The 15,803-nt window shown below is 41.8% G+C and overlaps 1 protein-coding gene across 2 annotated transcripts in view; it reads right to left on the reverse strand.

Annotated features, from left to right (window-relative positions):
• Positions 1 to 15,803, reverse strand: part of LOC140135124 (coiled-coil domain-containing protein 50-like) — a 64,659-nt gene that overhangs the window by 16,664 nt on the left and 32,192 nt on the right. The window lies entirely within an intron of this gene.

Consider the following 15,803-nt stretch of genomic DNA (forward strand, 5'->3'; position numbering starts at 1 on the left):
TTGTTACGACTTTCACTGTGTGCTCCAAATGATGCGTCTACTTAATTCTTTGATTCGACAAGATCACGGTGACACCAAATTTTTGTACGTTTTATTGTGTTTTAACATATTTTCACAAAAAAATTAAAAAATGTGTACAAAAAAAATTGTTTCTCCATCTTCTGAAGCTAATAGCCGTTTCATACTTGGACACCTGCAGAAACCAGACAGCTTTGGGCCTGATGAAGACCCAATGCAGTCATGGCAACCGATTACAGCCCCCGTTGACATCAGGTGGAGCGGTGATCTCAACAAAGATGGCGGCGCCCAAGTATTTCAAATGCCGCCGCTAGCACCGCCCGTGATGCTGCAATATGCTCAAACCCCATATTTGTATGAGGAGGGTTCACCCCATAAGTCCTCTTCATACACCCTTCATAGATCGCTGACAGATATATCCGTCAGTGAGCGTGAAGGAATTAAGCACGCAGCACAGCCCACGGTGGTCAACCTAACCACTAAGATGGTACTACCCATTTTACACTTTAAATGGTACTAAAAATATTGATGTCCTACTCACAGAAAAGGTCATCAATATCAGATTGGTGGGGTACAACAGCCATCATCCCCCACTAATCAGCTGATCTCAGCTCCACTCATGGTGTAGTGGCTGAAGCACTGCAGTTCAGCCCTATTCAAAAGAACTTTGTCTACACAGAGATCACAGCTGTCCGCTTCCTGTTGTGTTCTGTTTATCAGCAGCTGTAGGGTATCCCTTACAGATATGATATTAGAAGAGTCTGTGTCACTAGATTTTCTTCCATGAAACTACCAGCCCCCTCAAGTAGTGTATGAAATATCCTTTCAATATTTTCCCTCTTATGTCAAATCTTGTGCATTTACCTGCTAGAATTAGGCATCCCTCCCCTGGTTCCTAGCAGGCAACCTTCCGCGAGGTCACAGAGAAAGGAAATGCAGTGTTTGGGCTGCACTATGAATTTGGAGGAGATAAATGTTTAAATTTGAATCCAAGCCCCGGGATTTCAGGGGGAAGTTGGCAGGGAGCCAGGGACCTTATTAGATGAAGTACAGGCGGTCCCCTACTTAAGAACACTCGACTTACATACGACCCCTAGTTACAAACGGACCTCTGGATATTGGTAATTTATTCTGCTTTAGTCCTAGGCTACAATAAACAGCTATTACAGTTATCACAGGTGTCTGTAATGAAGCTTTAGCGTTAATCCTGGTTCTTATTACAACCCAACATTATTAAAATCCAATTGTCACAGAGACCAAAAAAGTTCTGGCTGGGATTACAATTATAAAATATACAATTCCGACTTGCATACAAATTCAACTTAAGAACAAACCTACAGATCTTGTATGTAACCCGGGGACTGCCTGTATACATCCCACAAACATGACAAAAGCACATATGGTTTTGTCATGTTATGGGCTTTTGGAACCTGTGACAGATAGAAAATTGTGCCCTGGTGACAGGTTCCCTTTAATAATGTATCCCAGTAAACAACAGTAATGCATCAGTGGACATGTAGAGCAAAACACCAAACACAATATAGTAGTCAATAAGATTTTTAGGGCTCTTCTGGGCCCCATCAATATATTCAATTTACATTTTTATGCCTCTAAGAACAATAGAAATAAATGGCACATCATTTCACACAGTGCCACCACTGTAATTCATTCATTCATTTCATATACATGACAAAAATCATCCTTAATTTCCAAGTTTCATAATTGGATTTGTTGTTACGACAAAGCAGTGAGCAAAATAACTCTATATACATCACTTTTAAATTCTCTTTAGTTACTATTCCTGTAACAAAGTATGCGCGCATACATTACATTACTCATGCTTCAGAGCTTCATTCACAATGCTTTAGGACACAGAAAGGAAATTAAACTTTTCAAAAATCTTCTTCTGGAACCCTAAAAGATGAGGAAAATAGTCCCCCTCTCCCAGAGCTGCCCCTTAATGAGAAGCTAATCGAGAGGCCAGACCACTAAGCCACTAAGAAAAACATATTTTTATACAGCTCACCCCTTTTCATGCAGTGTATGTCACAGCTTCTACTATGCATGGATGGAGTTCTGCTTGGAATGCCGGGTTGTCCAATGGGCTGAATATAGAATGATTTCCAGCACCGTAGTTAGACCTCAAGCACACAACCATTTATAGGCGGTCCCACCACTTTTTAGGACATGCAACTTACAGGCGCCCCCTCCACTTATTGTGACCTCTGGTGAAGCGCTCTGTGTGTTTTACTTTAGTCGCAGGCTGCGATGATCAGCTGTAACTGTCTGTAATGAAGCTTTATTGATAATCCTATTTCCTATGAAAGCAGTTCAAACTTACATACAAATTCAACTTAAGAACCTATCTTGTACATATTGCGGGGACTGCCTGTATGGCATTGACTTCCATTATGCACGGTCACGGTGTACAAGCAAACACCTATATCTCCTGAATATAGAAACACAGTTTTTGGTGTTATATACAAATAGCAGAATATCACACAAGTTTGTGTTTCTAGGTGTAACCGAACAAGAGATATTTACTGTTAAAATTTCAGTCGGGAATACATTAAAAAGGTGTGTTTCTAGGTGCCGCCGCTCAGGAGACATCGCCATTTGGGCCACCATCATGTCGCCTGAAGACGCGATATCTGCATAATATATGCTTCCGCCAAACACTTAGTAACCCTAGGTGCTTTCATGTCTGCCTGAAACGCATCAGCTAAAACACACTCTAAACATATATTTTTAAAGGATCCAATAAAGAATTGAAATTTTAACTATGGTGCCAGAAATCTTTCCATATTCAGCCACTGTGGAAGCGTCCATTTTTTTTTTAGAAATTCAATTAACTTATTGGTTGTGCACATTAATTCTGACTTATGATGCAACAAAGAGGTTTTTTTTTTTTTTTTTTTTTTTTAAAGCAGAGACCCTTCCCACACACATTTTTATTTCTACTAAATTTAGAATATGTCTGGCTAGGTCAGCTAACTGTCCACAGAACATCAGCAATGTGGTAAAACGTTTCATCTTCAACACTTAATAAAGTGAGTCATGGTAACCGTATGAAAGGTCAATGGACTAAAAAAAAGGACATCGGCAGCCACTTCCCCATTCTGGATGGAGAGAATGAGAAGCAAAGGTCCATTCTGTATACCTGTACACATAACCTACTTACCCATAAAATATTCCTTTTCACAGATTTTCTACTTCACCATACATTATGTATAGTCCCCTTCTGCCTTGGAAGTTTTTTGTGGTCATTTTAGGGGTTTTACAAGATTAGAGGCATAAGCATTCAATACAAATGTTATCCGACTGCTTCTTATGTGGGGAAACCTATTGTCCTCAAAAGGAAAAAATCCCTTTAAGGAAAAGAAAGCCAAACTGAGAGGTATGTAGAAATGTAGAAAAACTTTATTACATACAGTACATTAAAACTTTAAAACGAAACCCCCAGACGAAGGCTCAATCGAGCCGAAACGCGCGTCGGGGAAGGTGCCATCCCGGCCAGTGGAGCGTGAGTTCTAATACTAGGGTAAGACATGTGCAATACTGCAGTACTGTGATTGGCGTTTTTTCGGCTTGACCTTTGTATTTTACACAGCCATACTGATTGCCCACATTGAAGTCCTAGTCCAGTGATGGCCAACATATGACACGCGTGTCAGCACTGACACACGTAGCCATTTTCAGTGACACACGGCTGCTGGAGAAAAATTGCTGTAGTGCCGTTTCCTAGGGCCGGTCAGGCCGTCGGTCGGTGATGTGGTCTGCAGCGAGCGGCTGCATCTCAGTCAGAGAGATCGCAGCTGCTGCTCCTGTCCTCCAGTCCTGCTCTGCGGAGGCCGCGCAATGACTCCTGAGTGGAGCGTGGAGACAGAGCAGTCCCAGCTTGCAAAGACGAAACCTATGCTGTGCCTCCGCGGGAACATCTACACAGGAGCTGAAGCGGCTTGAAGAGGAGTAACGGAGGTCCGTGGTGTCATTGGAGCCTGTGCCAGTTAGGTAAGTTAAATTATTGAGTTGAGCTCTGCTGGGCTGGGCTGTGATGTACACTGCTTTAGGGGGCACTTCGCAGGACAAAAATGTCCTTAAAACTAGCTGTTGCTGGACTGCCACAGGTCGCCATCACTGGAATAATTCCCCCTCCCCCTCGCTTATCTTAGTTCATGGCACCCCACACAAGTTAAATAACAGCAAGACCAACAAAAGAAACCAATTAACAAAGAAGCCACTAAGCAGGTAAGTTAAATAACTATACATATTTGTTATTTAAACTCTAAATATCACAAAATAAGGGGGTTTTTTTTCTAAAGGTGACACACCACCCGAGTTATGGATGGTTTTTTGGCGAATTTTGACACACCAAGTTCAAAAGGTTGCCCATCACTGTCCTAGTCTATACCCCTTTATATAAGTACCTACTATCCTCCATACTGTGTCCGGTGATTCCCTATTTCTTCCTCTGCCATTACCTAGATGTTTTAAAGTTTTAATGTACTGTATGTAATAAAGTGTTTCTACATTTCTACATACCTCTCAGTTTGGCTTTCTTTTCCTTAAAGGGATTTTTTCCTTTGAGGACAATAGGTTTTATGCATAACTAGTAGCCATAACTTTAGGTGCAATATCCAGGGATCCACACTAGTGGTGAATAGTATTTTAATGATCCCATCTTCCCTGTTCCAATATTGTCTTTCTTATGTGGGGAGCTGAACCAACAGTAGTCAACTTTTCATTGAAGTATCTAAGCATCTGTGGTGAAGCCATGGCTTTAAAAAATCATTTTGAAAAAGGAAAACTTTGAATTGAGGCAACAGATGGAGAACACTATCGATCATCCATGGTGGTTTGAGGACGACGGAAAACTTTAAACTATCAGCAACACCAAATCCATCCATAGCAACAGTGAAAGGGACTGGAATACAATCAGCTGAAGGCAGGACCAGGACTCTAGGTTTTAGTAAGGTCCTAGGAATACAATGAAAAGGAGTCCCTTCAGGCCATGCACCATGCATTATTCAATGAATTATCTTTGACTGGAGTGTTCCTTTAAAAGATTTCCCCAAAAAGTCTGAAGTACCTTATAAACTCGAGTACAAGTGCTGAAAAACTGAAACTCGCCCCCCGCAGATCTATTCTTCTTCCATCGGCAGCGGCAGGTCCGTGCACAGCGGGCGCGCAGCTATGGCGTCAGCTAGTGTGCGTGTGCACAGACCGGGAGCTGTCCTGCAGCTGAAGCAAGAAGAGGACCTGCCTGGGAAGTCGGAAAGGTGAGTACTTAGTTTTGTACTGGGCAAACTGGGGGCCGACTGGCCATATACTACAGGGGGCCGACTGGCCATATACTACAGGGGGCCGACTGGCCATATACTACAGGGGGCCGACTGGCCATATACTGAGAGGCCGTGATCAATGCATTTCCCACCCTCGGCTTATACTCAAGTTAACATGTTTTCAGAGTTTTTGGTGGTAAAATTGGGTGCCTCGCTTTATACTCTGGACGGCTTATACTCGAGTATATATGGTAGTTAATACTGCATGTGTGACACTTTATTGCTGTAGGCCAATATGTAGAAAGCACCATAAAGCACTAGCATTGGAAAAGTACTGTACACTATAATAAACTACAAAGCACATTATTGTGGTGTTTTAGGATCTAGCTCTATGGCTTTCCAGAGGGATCAGTAAAAAAAAAAAAAAAGTAGTCGTGGTAAGTGGTAGTTAGTAGAAGTAGTAAAAATTAAAGCAAACACATAACCTTGTACCAACAAGTGATGTGGTGCTATGGATACAAGAAAGGGAAGTACCTTGTAGTCATCTACGCACAAGCTATACGCCCATCACATGCAGGTCACATATTACCACTGTATTCTATTCTAAATGCCACAAGACTATCACTATATAATATCATTTCTTTAAAGGGGTTATTCAGAATCTGGAAAAAAAAAAGATCTTCCCATATTTCATTTTCATTCTTTTGTATGGTACAACTCCTTTAGGAATGATTTCTGGCTCAGCATTTTGAGGGGTGGTTTACTGCTGCCCTCTAGTGGACACCTGGAATTTTCCTAATAACTTGTGTTCTAAAGTTTTCTGTTTTGGTTTCCTTTACTATGGGGGCTTCACCATCAACATTGAAAAAGCCACAAACTATGGAGGTGTGGACCGTAACAAAAGAAAGGTAGGTGGCTGTAAAGGTCAAAGAAGGCGCCACAGTCTGATGCAGTTCAAACAACATAGAGCAGATCCCTTGTCCAAAAGCCAATGGAATGTTATTTGTGTACGCTAAATAGTATCTATATAATAATAATTTTTTTTTATAGCACACACAGATTATGCAGCGCTGCACAGAGTTTTGCCAAGTCGGTCCCTGTCCCCAATGGGTCTCACAATCTAATCAACCTACCAGTAGGTTTTTGGAGGGTGGGAGGTAACCAGAGGACCCAAAGGAAATCCACGCAAACACAGAGAGAACATACAATGACAAATCCTAGCGCTGTAGTGCTAACCACTATGCCACCGTGCTAAGATTTCCCCCCCTATGTTATAGACTAAAAACCGAAGGCTACACAACTGACAGATTGTAATGTCATAAAACCACATAGGCACCTCCATTATTCATGCACATTAGTAAACATTGATGAAATTGGTCCTTAAACACAAAAATTTCCTAAAATCTGCCTCCATTCATGTCAAAGCGCCTAGAATATTTCAGTAGTGCAGATTCACGCCATAAGCATCAAACTTTCTAAATTCTAAATGTTTTGAACTGTGTACCGAGTATAAAATGCCCTGCAATTTTCTTCTGGTAAATCACCTTTTTGGAATTTTTTGCTGTAATTAAAATTAGGCGTTGCCTCAGTCAACATTATACGATACAGCAATGTCTCTGTACTCCTACTTATGACACAATTTAAGAAAGATAGAGACAATGCTGTGATCTCACATTTCCTGTGTTTGTTCGTAATTGAAAGGTCCAACACCCCCAGGGGAATTTTAGAATGACCTTTACAATCTGCAGAAGGTGCACATCTAACATTATATCAATTACTATATGGTAACTATGTCATTATTCTAAAATAAAATGAAACCAAAAACACCAAATGTTATATGTGACAGGCTGGAAATCCCCATAGAGGCCTGCTGGCTGCATGCACCTGACTAGTAAAGATACTGTACTAGTGACATTACTGTGGTGGAGGTCACCCAGCATCTTGCCTGTGTTATGGTAGTAAAGGGGTTTTGCAGGACATAGAGTTGCATGATCTATCCGTAGGTTAGTTCATCAATATGTGATCGGAGGGGGTGCGACACCCATCATCTTTTCTGTTCAGCAGTTGTAACAGACTGCAGCAGCTAAACAAGCCACCTGAGGAAATTGTGATGGTTGAGACCCTGAACATGTTCAAGAGGGGCCTGGATATGTTTAAAGGGAAAAATATTACATGGAATAGGAAGCAGATTCTTGAAACTGATCCAGGGATTTAGTCTTGCCCCCATATTTATAGTCGGGAAGGAATTCTCCTACCCCCACCCAAATGGCATCAGCCTATCGGGGATTTCACCACCCGACAATGTGGAATTATGGGTTATACGTGATAGACCTGTGTGTTTCATTCAACAGTTAAGGCTCAGTTCACACCACTGGTCCCCTTCTTTACATTGAGGTCAATGGGGAAAGGAAGGTGAATGAAGACTTTCCATTCACATTCTGGTTTTTAGTTTCCATTAAGCTCTCCTAAGCACAACCTTGTGCTAAAACAACCTGCCAACCAAGCAGAGTGTGTGGCCCATTTTCTGAAGCATGGAGAAGTGTGATGCTGCTCAGCCCATCCCTCTCCAATGGAAGGTGAGTGGCTGCTCCACAAATCCATCTGAAAATAGGACCCGTTGTATATTTTATGGCACACCGCCTGGCTAGGTTACGGTGCGGTGAGATGCAGTGTGTTCACCGCACCCTGACTTTGTGTAATAGAAATCAATAGTGGCTGTGATCATGTGAAATGGTCTGTAACATTTACTATACCATTGAAAAATACTTGACAGCTTGTGTTGCTTAGTCATATAAAATAAAAAAGGCTGCATGCACACATCCGCATGAGCAGCCATGCGCTCTGAGTCACAAGTTGACTGGAGAAAGGAGGGCATAAGCGTTGTTCGCCCCTCCCCAAAGCGAGCCGTACCGTGGCTGTACCGCAAATCAGGACAGGAATAGGACCCCTTCCTATCTTCTGCGGTGAGCTTTCCTGGCTCACTGTACATCTATGGCCGTCTTGAGCTAGCTACCTTTTCTGCGGGTAGCTAATGGCTGCCATTTGCGGATATGTGCTTGGAGCTTTAGTTTGTTGGTGTAATGTTTAAAAAGACAAAAAGTTCAGGGGTTATGAATACCTTTGCTACTAAGTGTATAAAATTACCCAATTACCCATTGTTACCACTGTGCATTATTTTCTGTGTTAGCTAGAAGAACACATGGTGATGGGTGGTAAGTGCTCACATTTTTTGAATCTGCTTACAGTCATGGCCATAAGTTTTGAGAATGACACAAATATTATATTTTCACATGATCTGTTGCCCTCTGGTTTCTATGTGTGTTTGTCAGATGTTTTTATCACATACAGAAATACAAGTGCAATCATATTATGAGTAACAAAAGCTTTTATTGACAGTTAGAATGAGTTACTGCAGCAAGTCAATGTTTGCAGTGTTGCCCCTTCTTCTTCAGGACCTCTGCAATTCTCCCTGGCATGCTCTCAATCAACTCCTGGACCAAATCCTGACTGATAGCCGTCCATTCTTGCACAATCAATTCTTGCATTTTGTCACAATTTGTTGGTTTTTGTTTGTCCACCCGTCTCTTGATGATTGACCACAAGTTCTCAATGTTTTGTTCCTTGAGCCATTTAGTTATCACCTTTGTTTTATGGCAAGGTGCTCCATCATGCTGGGAAAGGCATTGTTGATCACCAAACTGCTCTTGGATGGTTGGGAGAAGTTGCTCTTGGAGGACATTCTGGTACCATTCTTTATTCATTGATGTGTTTTTAGGCAAGACTGTGAGAGAGCAGATTCCCTTGGCTCAGAAGCAACCCCACACATGCACAGGATGCTTAACAGTTGCATGAGACAAGACTGGTGGTATCGCTCACCTTGTCTTCTCCGAACAAGCTGTTCTCCAGATGTTTCAAACAATCGGAAAGGGATTCATCAAAAAAATGACTTTACCCCAGTCCTCAGCAGTCCACTCCCTGTACCTTTTGCAGAATATCAGTATGTCCCTGATGTTTTTTCTGGAGAGAAGTGGCTTCTTTGCTGCCCTCCTTGACACCAGGCCTTGCTCCAAGAGTCTCCGCAGTGTCACAGTGCGTGCAGATGCCCTCACACCTGCCTGCTGCCATTCCTGAGTAAGCTCTGCACTGCAGGTAGCCCCATCCCAAAGCTTTTAAGAGATGGTCCTGGCGCTTTCTGGTCCTCCTTGGGCGCCCTGGAGCCTTTTTGGCAACAATAGAATCTCTCTCCGTGAATTCCTTGATGATGCGATAGATTGGTGACTGTTCCCAGTAAGGCCAATTTTGTACAGTGCAATGAGGACTGCACGTGTTTCTTTAGAGATAACGATGGTTAACAGAAGAGAAACAATGATGCGAAGCACCAGCCTCCTTTTAAAGTGTCCAGTGGTGTGATTCTTACTAAATCATGACAGATTGCTCCAGTAACACATGTGTGGGTGTTGATGAGGACTGGAGATCAATCACTGAAACTATGTTAGCTGCTCCTTTTAAGGCAGGCCTGCAATGAATTTGAAATGTGTTTTGGGGGAAAAAGTTCATTTTCTAGGCACGTATTGACTTTGCAATTAATTGCTGTTAAGCTGATCACCTTTTATAACATTCTGGAGTATATGAAAATTGCCATTATAGTAGACTTTTTAAAAATTAACACATGTATCATTCTCAAAACTTATGGTCATGACTGTATATAGGCACAACTTCAGTAATAGCTTTGGTGGAGGATGTGACCCCTTGTCATCTATGGTCACTGGGATAAGGTGGTGGACGTTCTGCCCCAATTAATAGATTTGGAAGATGTATCTACGGGTCTATTTGCTTCATAGGATAGAGACTGCGTGTTTCAGGGTGGACCACCCCCCTTTAGAAAGTCCAAAATATATAACACTAAAAATTCATTAAAAATATAAATAAATATACATAGCAAGAGAGAAAGTGCAGACTATGATGTTGATGAAAATATTAGTAGCGTTATGGTGCCCAGGGATAGAGATGTTTCGGCTGTGTCCCGTTTGTGAGAAATTGTTATTAGCTACTGTGTTGAGGACCATTTTGTAGAATTTGTACTGCAAAGTTAAATTAGAGTATTCTCCCAGCAAGTAGATAACCACAACTCACATGTGACATAATACTACAACTTCCCCATGACTTTAAAAGGGGTTTGCCCATGAAAGAAAATTCTTCATTTCAATCCCCTAATGATGTTTAAACAATAAAAATCATTTTAACCCCTTACTTTACAATTTTACTCAGTTTTATTGCTGTTTTTTTTGAGTGTGGAAGGGGGCTCTCGAAGTAGACACTTCATCCTATAGTGCGGTGTCCTAACAATGAGGTTAGATTATCAGGGTACGGGATTATATACACTCTGATTTAGCATCTGAACATTCACTAGTATCACAACAGATGAGAGACGATAAGATCCATGACCTGCATATTACACATGACATCCTTAGCTCTACTATTACAGGCATCACATACACAGCTCTGCTATATCTCACCTGTAGCACATACTGTCAGATCTGCTGTTCCTCCCTGGATAAAAGATCTCATCTGTCTGTAGCTTCACTCTCCTCACAAACTTCCGTCATGAAGTCAGAGTGTGTGTGTGTTGGAATGCAAGGGTGGGGTCTAGCGGGAGAGAGCGGCTCAGCGTCAAACTGGAGAACAATGGGGCTCATTTACTTACCTGTCCGAGGAGTTTACCCAAAGTGCATTGTTCCGATGATAATGCACTCTGGCGCTATTCACCAAGATCATGTACCTGATATCCTGCATCTGTTGCTTCCCCGCGCAGGTCCGCCGAAGTTCACCTTCTTTTTCCTGGTGTATGTAAGTGCATTGGATTGCGACAAAATTTCTAAAGTTAAATCCCGCGCTCAGGCCGAATCAGTCGGATCATCCGACAGCTCACCCCACGATTTCTGTCACATGAAAGCCAAAATCCAATTACGTGTGACACAATCCCCTTCCAAATACCTGTCCCAACAATGCAATCCCCCAAAACGCCAGGAAGTCCGATGGAAATGCGATCCGCGGACCCTTAATAAATGAGCCCCAATATGTCTGCCGACCCTCAAGTTAGAAGATCCAGTGTCGGAATCAGGGACAACCAAAATTGTGTACACCAGGACTGATAGAGACAGGAATTATAGCTGAAAATTCTTTATTTTTGTTAATAACAGTGAATTAGAGAATGTGTTATTTTGTTATCCTGAGTATATTTTAGAATCTTGTATTTGTGGGAATACCCCTGTAATATAAAAGAGACAGAAATTTTCCTATTTCTTAGAAGGCTCAAATGAGCCACATGGTAATTTACATGGGAATTATCCAGCTTCATCAGTAATTGACACGAGTGAGAACACAGAGTTATACGATATATGAGATTTACTTCCTCATTAACTGGTTACTTCTTGTCTAGTTGCTTCTAGTTTCATGTAGTGAGTGCATTGCCTTGTTTTCCTTCATATTAAAGCAGTAGTAACTATAATATTAGCGGCAAACCATGAAATTACAAAGCTACAAATAAAGTCATTTCTTTGAAGAACAATTCCGTGCATGACCCCTACATTATGGACAACACGTGCACCCCCCCCCCCCCAAACAGAGATTCTACCTCTTGTTTATAATAAGGGTGCCCTGCAAAACCCTCCATCCCCTCCTGTTTAAATCATTCATAGGTCCCAAATGTAAAATCAGAGGTGGGATTGTTTTTGTAAAGGAAGAAGAAATCTAACTCATTTTACCAAACTCCACAGCCACAAAACTTCTATAAACCACATTTTGGTGAAATAAGTTAACGGGAATGAAGAAGAAAACTCCAGTCTCGCGTCACCCTGTGTGCCAGACACAAATCACAACTTCCCGCATAATACAACTTTAAACAGGTTTCACAAGGGTGAGTCATGATTCTGGTTAACCATAGTGGTTATGGAGGGCCACTGGCGGCTGCTATGACTTGGCACATGTGATAGGAAATATTTTACACGGTCTACGTAAAATCCAAATTACCATTTCACAAAATTAGTATGTCCTATTTCTCAGCTGAATATAACTGCACTAGTGTTCAGTACATACCTTTGTGTATGGGACCTCTAGAAAATAAAATTAACTTTGAAAATGACCACTAGGTGGCATTGCAGACCACATTGGGCAAAAGTTTGACAATTGTTGACTTTAAAAGGGGCCTCTTCTCTTACGGTAGATAAATGGGAATTATGACTTTCTATTATGCTTTGTACATCAATACGTAATATTCCAATCAATATCTATGCTTGTGGTTAGTGAATTGTATCTTCATTGCTCACTACATAAACCTAGGCAGATCCAATACTGCCTGCTGCACCTGCATCCACTGTGAGCTTGTGCCAAGTTCATGGTGAACATCTGCTGTTCTGCACTCAACAGATATTAAAGGGGTTGTCTGGGGATTAAAAAAAATTTGATATACAGCTTTTGAATTAAAAAAATAAACTTGTTATGCTCACCTTCTCTGGCGCTCCTGTTCTCCCCTGGAAGAGGGGCTTACAACAAGCTTAGTTTTTAAAGTCTACCACCTCTCAGCCATGTATGATTTTCTTTTTTTTTTTTTTAAAGGGAACCTGTCACCAGAAATACAGCTAGTCACCCTTCTTTTAGCTAAAAATTGTTTCCCTTACATCCCCATAAATCAAAATTATTTTATATTACCTGGCATCAGAGAGGGTGTGTCCTGCTCGGCCGGCCCGTCCTATCTACTACTTCCCATATCTCAGCAGGTCATGTGACCAGGGCAATGGCAACTAAGGTACTTTACCTAGTTACATTTTCAAAGTCTACCCCATGTATGTATCTGATCACATGATATCACAGCAGCTTCCATGGACTTCTACTACTCCCCATCCTCCATGGAGGCTGCTGTGATTTTGTGTGTTCAAATACATTCATGGGGTAGGCCTTGCAAATGTAGCAGGACCTTAGATGACATCACCCTGGGTCACATGACATGAAGTGGCCTATATTGTAACAGAGCTCTCACAGTAGCATGTCCTAGCAGTGAAAACTGTCAATCAGTGGACACTGCATAAGCCTGACCCCATACCATCATTGGACTGACATCAGGTGAGTTCCATATAAGTTTACAAACATTGCAGCCATAGAAAGGAGCCATTTAGGGGTAAGGGCAAGGCTTTTAAATAATAGTTTTTAATGAAGTATTTATATTGGGTGGGTTAATTTAAATGGTAGGTTCTCTTTAAAGTTTCTCTGATCATTGGGCAACAGAAGTCTCTCTATATACACACACTTCTTCACTTTAGTGTTAACATAAAAACACAAGTCCCTTCTGCTTTACATTCTTTTGATGGAAAAAAGATAACAGCGAAGCATCAGGGGATACAAACTGTGTCCGCCCAAAGTCTAGGCTCCATTACACAAGATACAAGAATGAGTAGTAGAGCGATGCCTTTAAAAGAACACTTTATTCTATAAAACATGAAATGCTAGGACTGTGCACAGTGACCGGGATGTGCGAGAAAATAATTCTATTTCCTTTCACTCTGGTCCAGAAATAACATTTATCCACAATGGGATCCCCTTCTACACAGCTTGACACACTTGGTAACCCAATGGGGGTCATTTACTAAGGGCCGATTTGCGTTTTTAACCAAATTTTTCCATTTTGCGCCGGTTTTCCCTGTATTGCCCCGGGATTTCGGCGCGTGCGACCGGATTGTGGCGCATCGGCATGCACGCAACGGAAATGGGGGGGCGTGGCCATGAAAAAACCCGACGGATTCGGAAAAACCGGCGCATTTAAAACAAAAAAAAAAGTGGCGCTCGACGTGCACTTACCTTCATGCAGGATGGCTCGGTTAACTCCAGTGCGTTCCGATGCTCTTCAGCGCAGCAGCGATACCTGGTGGACGTTAGAGGAACTACCTTAGTGAATCCCGGCCGGACCCGAATCCACCGCAGGGAACGCGCCGCTGGATCGCGAATGGACAGGGTAAGTAAATCTGCCCCAATGTGATATTAACATCTCCTAGAGAGGCTAGATTCAGCAACTGCATGTAGTATCTAGCTTTTCAATTACATCATGTTTGGTAGATGGATAAGAGGTTCTCTCACTGAGTCCAAGAAACTCTTCTTGTGCGTCTTCTGCTCAGCTTTTTGGTGGTGGTTACTTTGCATGTGGAGGATGATCTCTAACTACATACAGAAAGGGATGACCATTGTAGGCAGTCAGAAGTGCTTCACTTGGTCCATTGTGCTCAAATCCGAGACCTAGTGGTTGGTGCAACTTCATGGCCAACAAAACTCCCCCAACTACTGTATTTGCCATCTAATGGCATATTGATTTACGGCGATTACATTGCCATCGGTCATGAAAATGACTTGAATCCCACACAATCAGTGTAAATTTATGACCTTCATATTGATCATGTAGAAAATGATGTACACAGTGATTTGGATACCCACAAGGCCTCCATGTAACACACCCAATGACAGGAATCAGCAGACATGTGGCCTTATGTACAATAATCTGCAATAACAATAATTCTAGATTATACGTAATGAAAACATAAATAAATGAACATGTCTGTACTTTACGATCCACTTAGAACTAAAAAAAAATATCCCTGTAAAACAATTACAGGAAACCTCTGCGCAATAAATAGTGAATCTCGCTCTGAAATCCCGCTGATAACACTTCCAAAAGTATAAGAGACCCAGAGGAAGTATGCGACAGCCTGGCGGCACCTCTCACCGTCTTCCAGGGGGCCAGTGACTGGTTATTAATAGCAGAGAATCGTTTGTTCTGCTGCGGGTTATAAAAAGATCTAGGATATGTGCTGATGTCTCTGAATAGCACAAGACACTGGAGTCTAAAAAATAGCAATACTCATAATTTGTGCCCGTATATAAGACAGTCACTTCGTATCTCCACCAAATTAGCCCAATACATCAATAAGAACTTCAATGAACTGTGATCCTGATGGTCAAGCCAAGCAGCCGTCACTCATCGTACACTACAGAATAAAGATCACAAAAATCTTTTATTGAAACTAATTCGCTGAAAACACTACCATTAAAGGGGGTTGTACTAGTGCCTTAAGTTGGTATAAGCTGATCAGCGATGTGGAGAACAGAAAATCATTCTACCAAATTGTCAGAGCAGCATTTCATGTATGCGTCCTGCTTCAACTGTAGGAGAGTGAAGATAAAGCGCTGAGCTTTCTTCCACAAATACTACTAAAGGGTCGGCTCTAGGTTACAGGAGCGTAACTACAGTGGTAGCAGCCATAGCAACCGCTATGGGGCCAACACTGTCAGGGGGCCCGACCTGACACACTAAAGGAGAATGTAAATCATTATATCCATATTATGCTGCACATTGTACATCATAATATGTATATAACATATATGTGATGTATATATACTGCATCCGTGTATATGGTGTATGGCGTCTGCATATACTGTATGTGTGTATATATGCTGTGTGCT

The sequence above is a fragment of the Engystomops pustulosus genome, chromosome 6 (assembly GCF_040894005.1).
Source record: "Engystomops pustulosus chromosome 6, aEngPut4.maternal, whole genome shotgun sequence".
Taxonomy (NCBI): domain Eukaryota; kingdom Metazoa; phylum Chordata; class Amphibia; order Anura; family Leptodactylidae; genus Engystomops; species Engystomops pustulosus.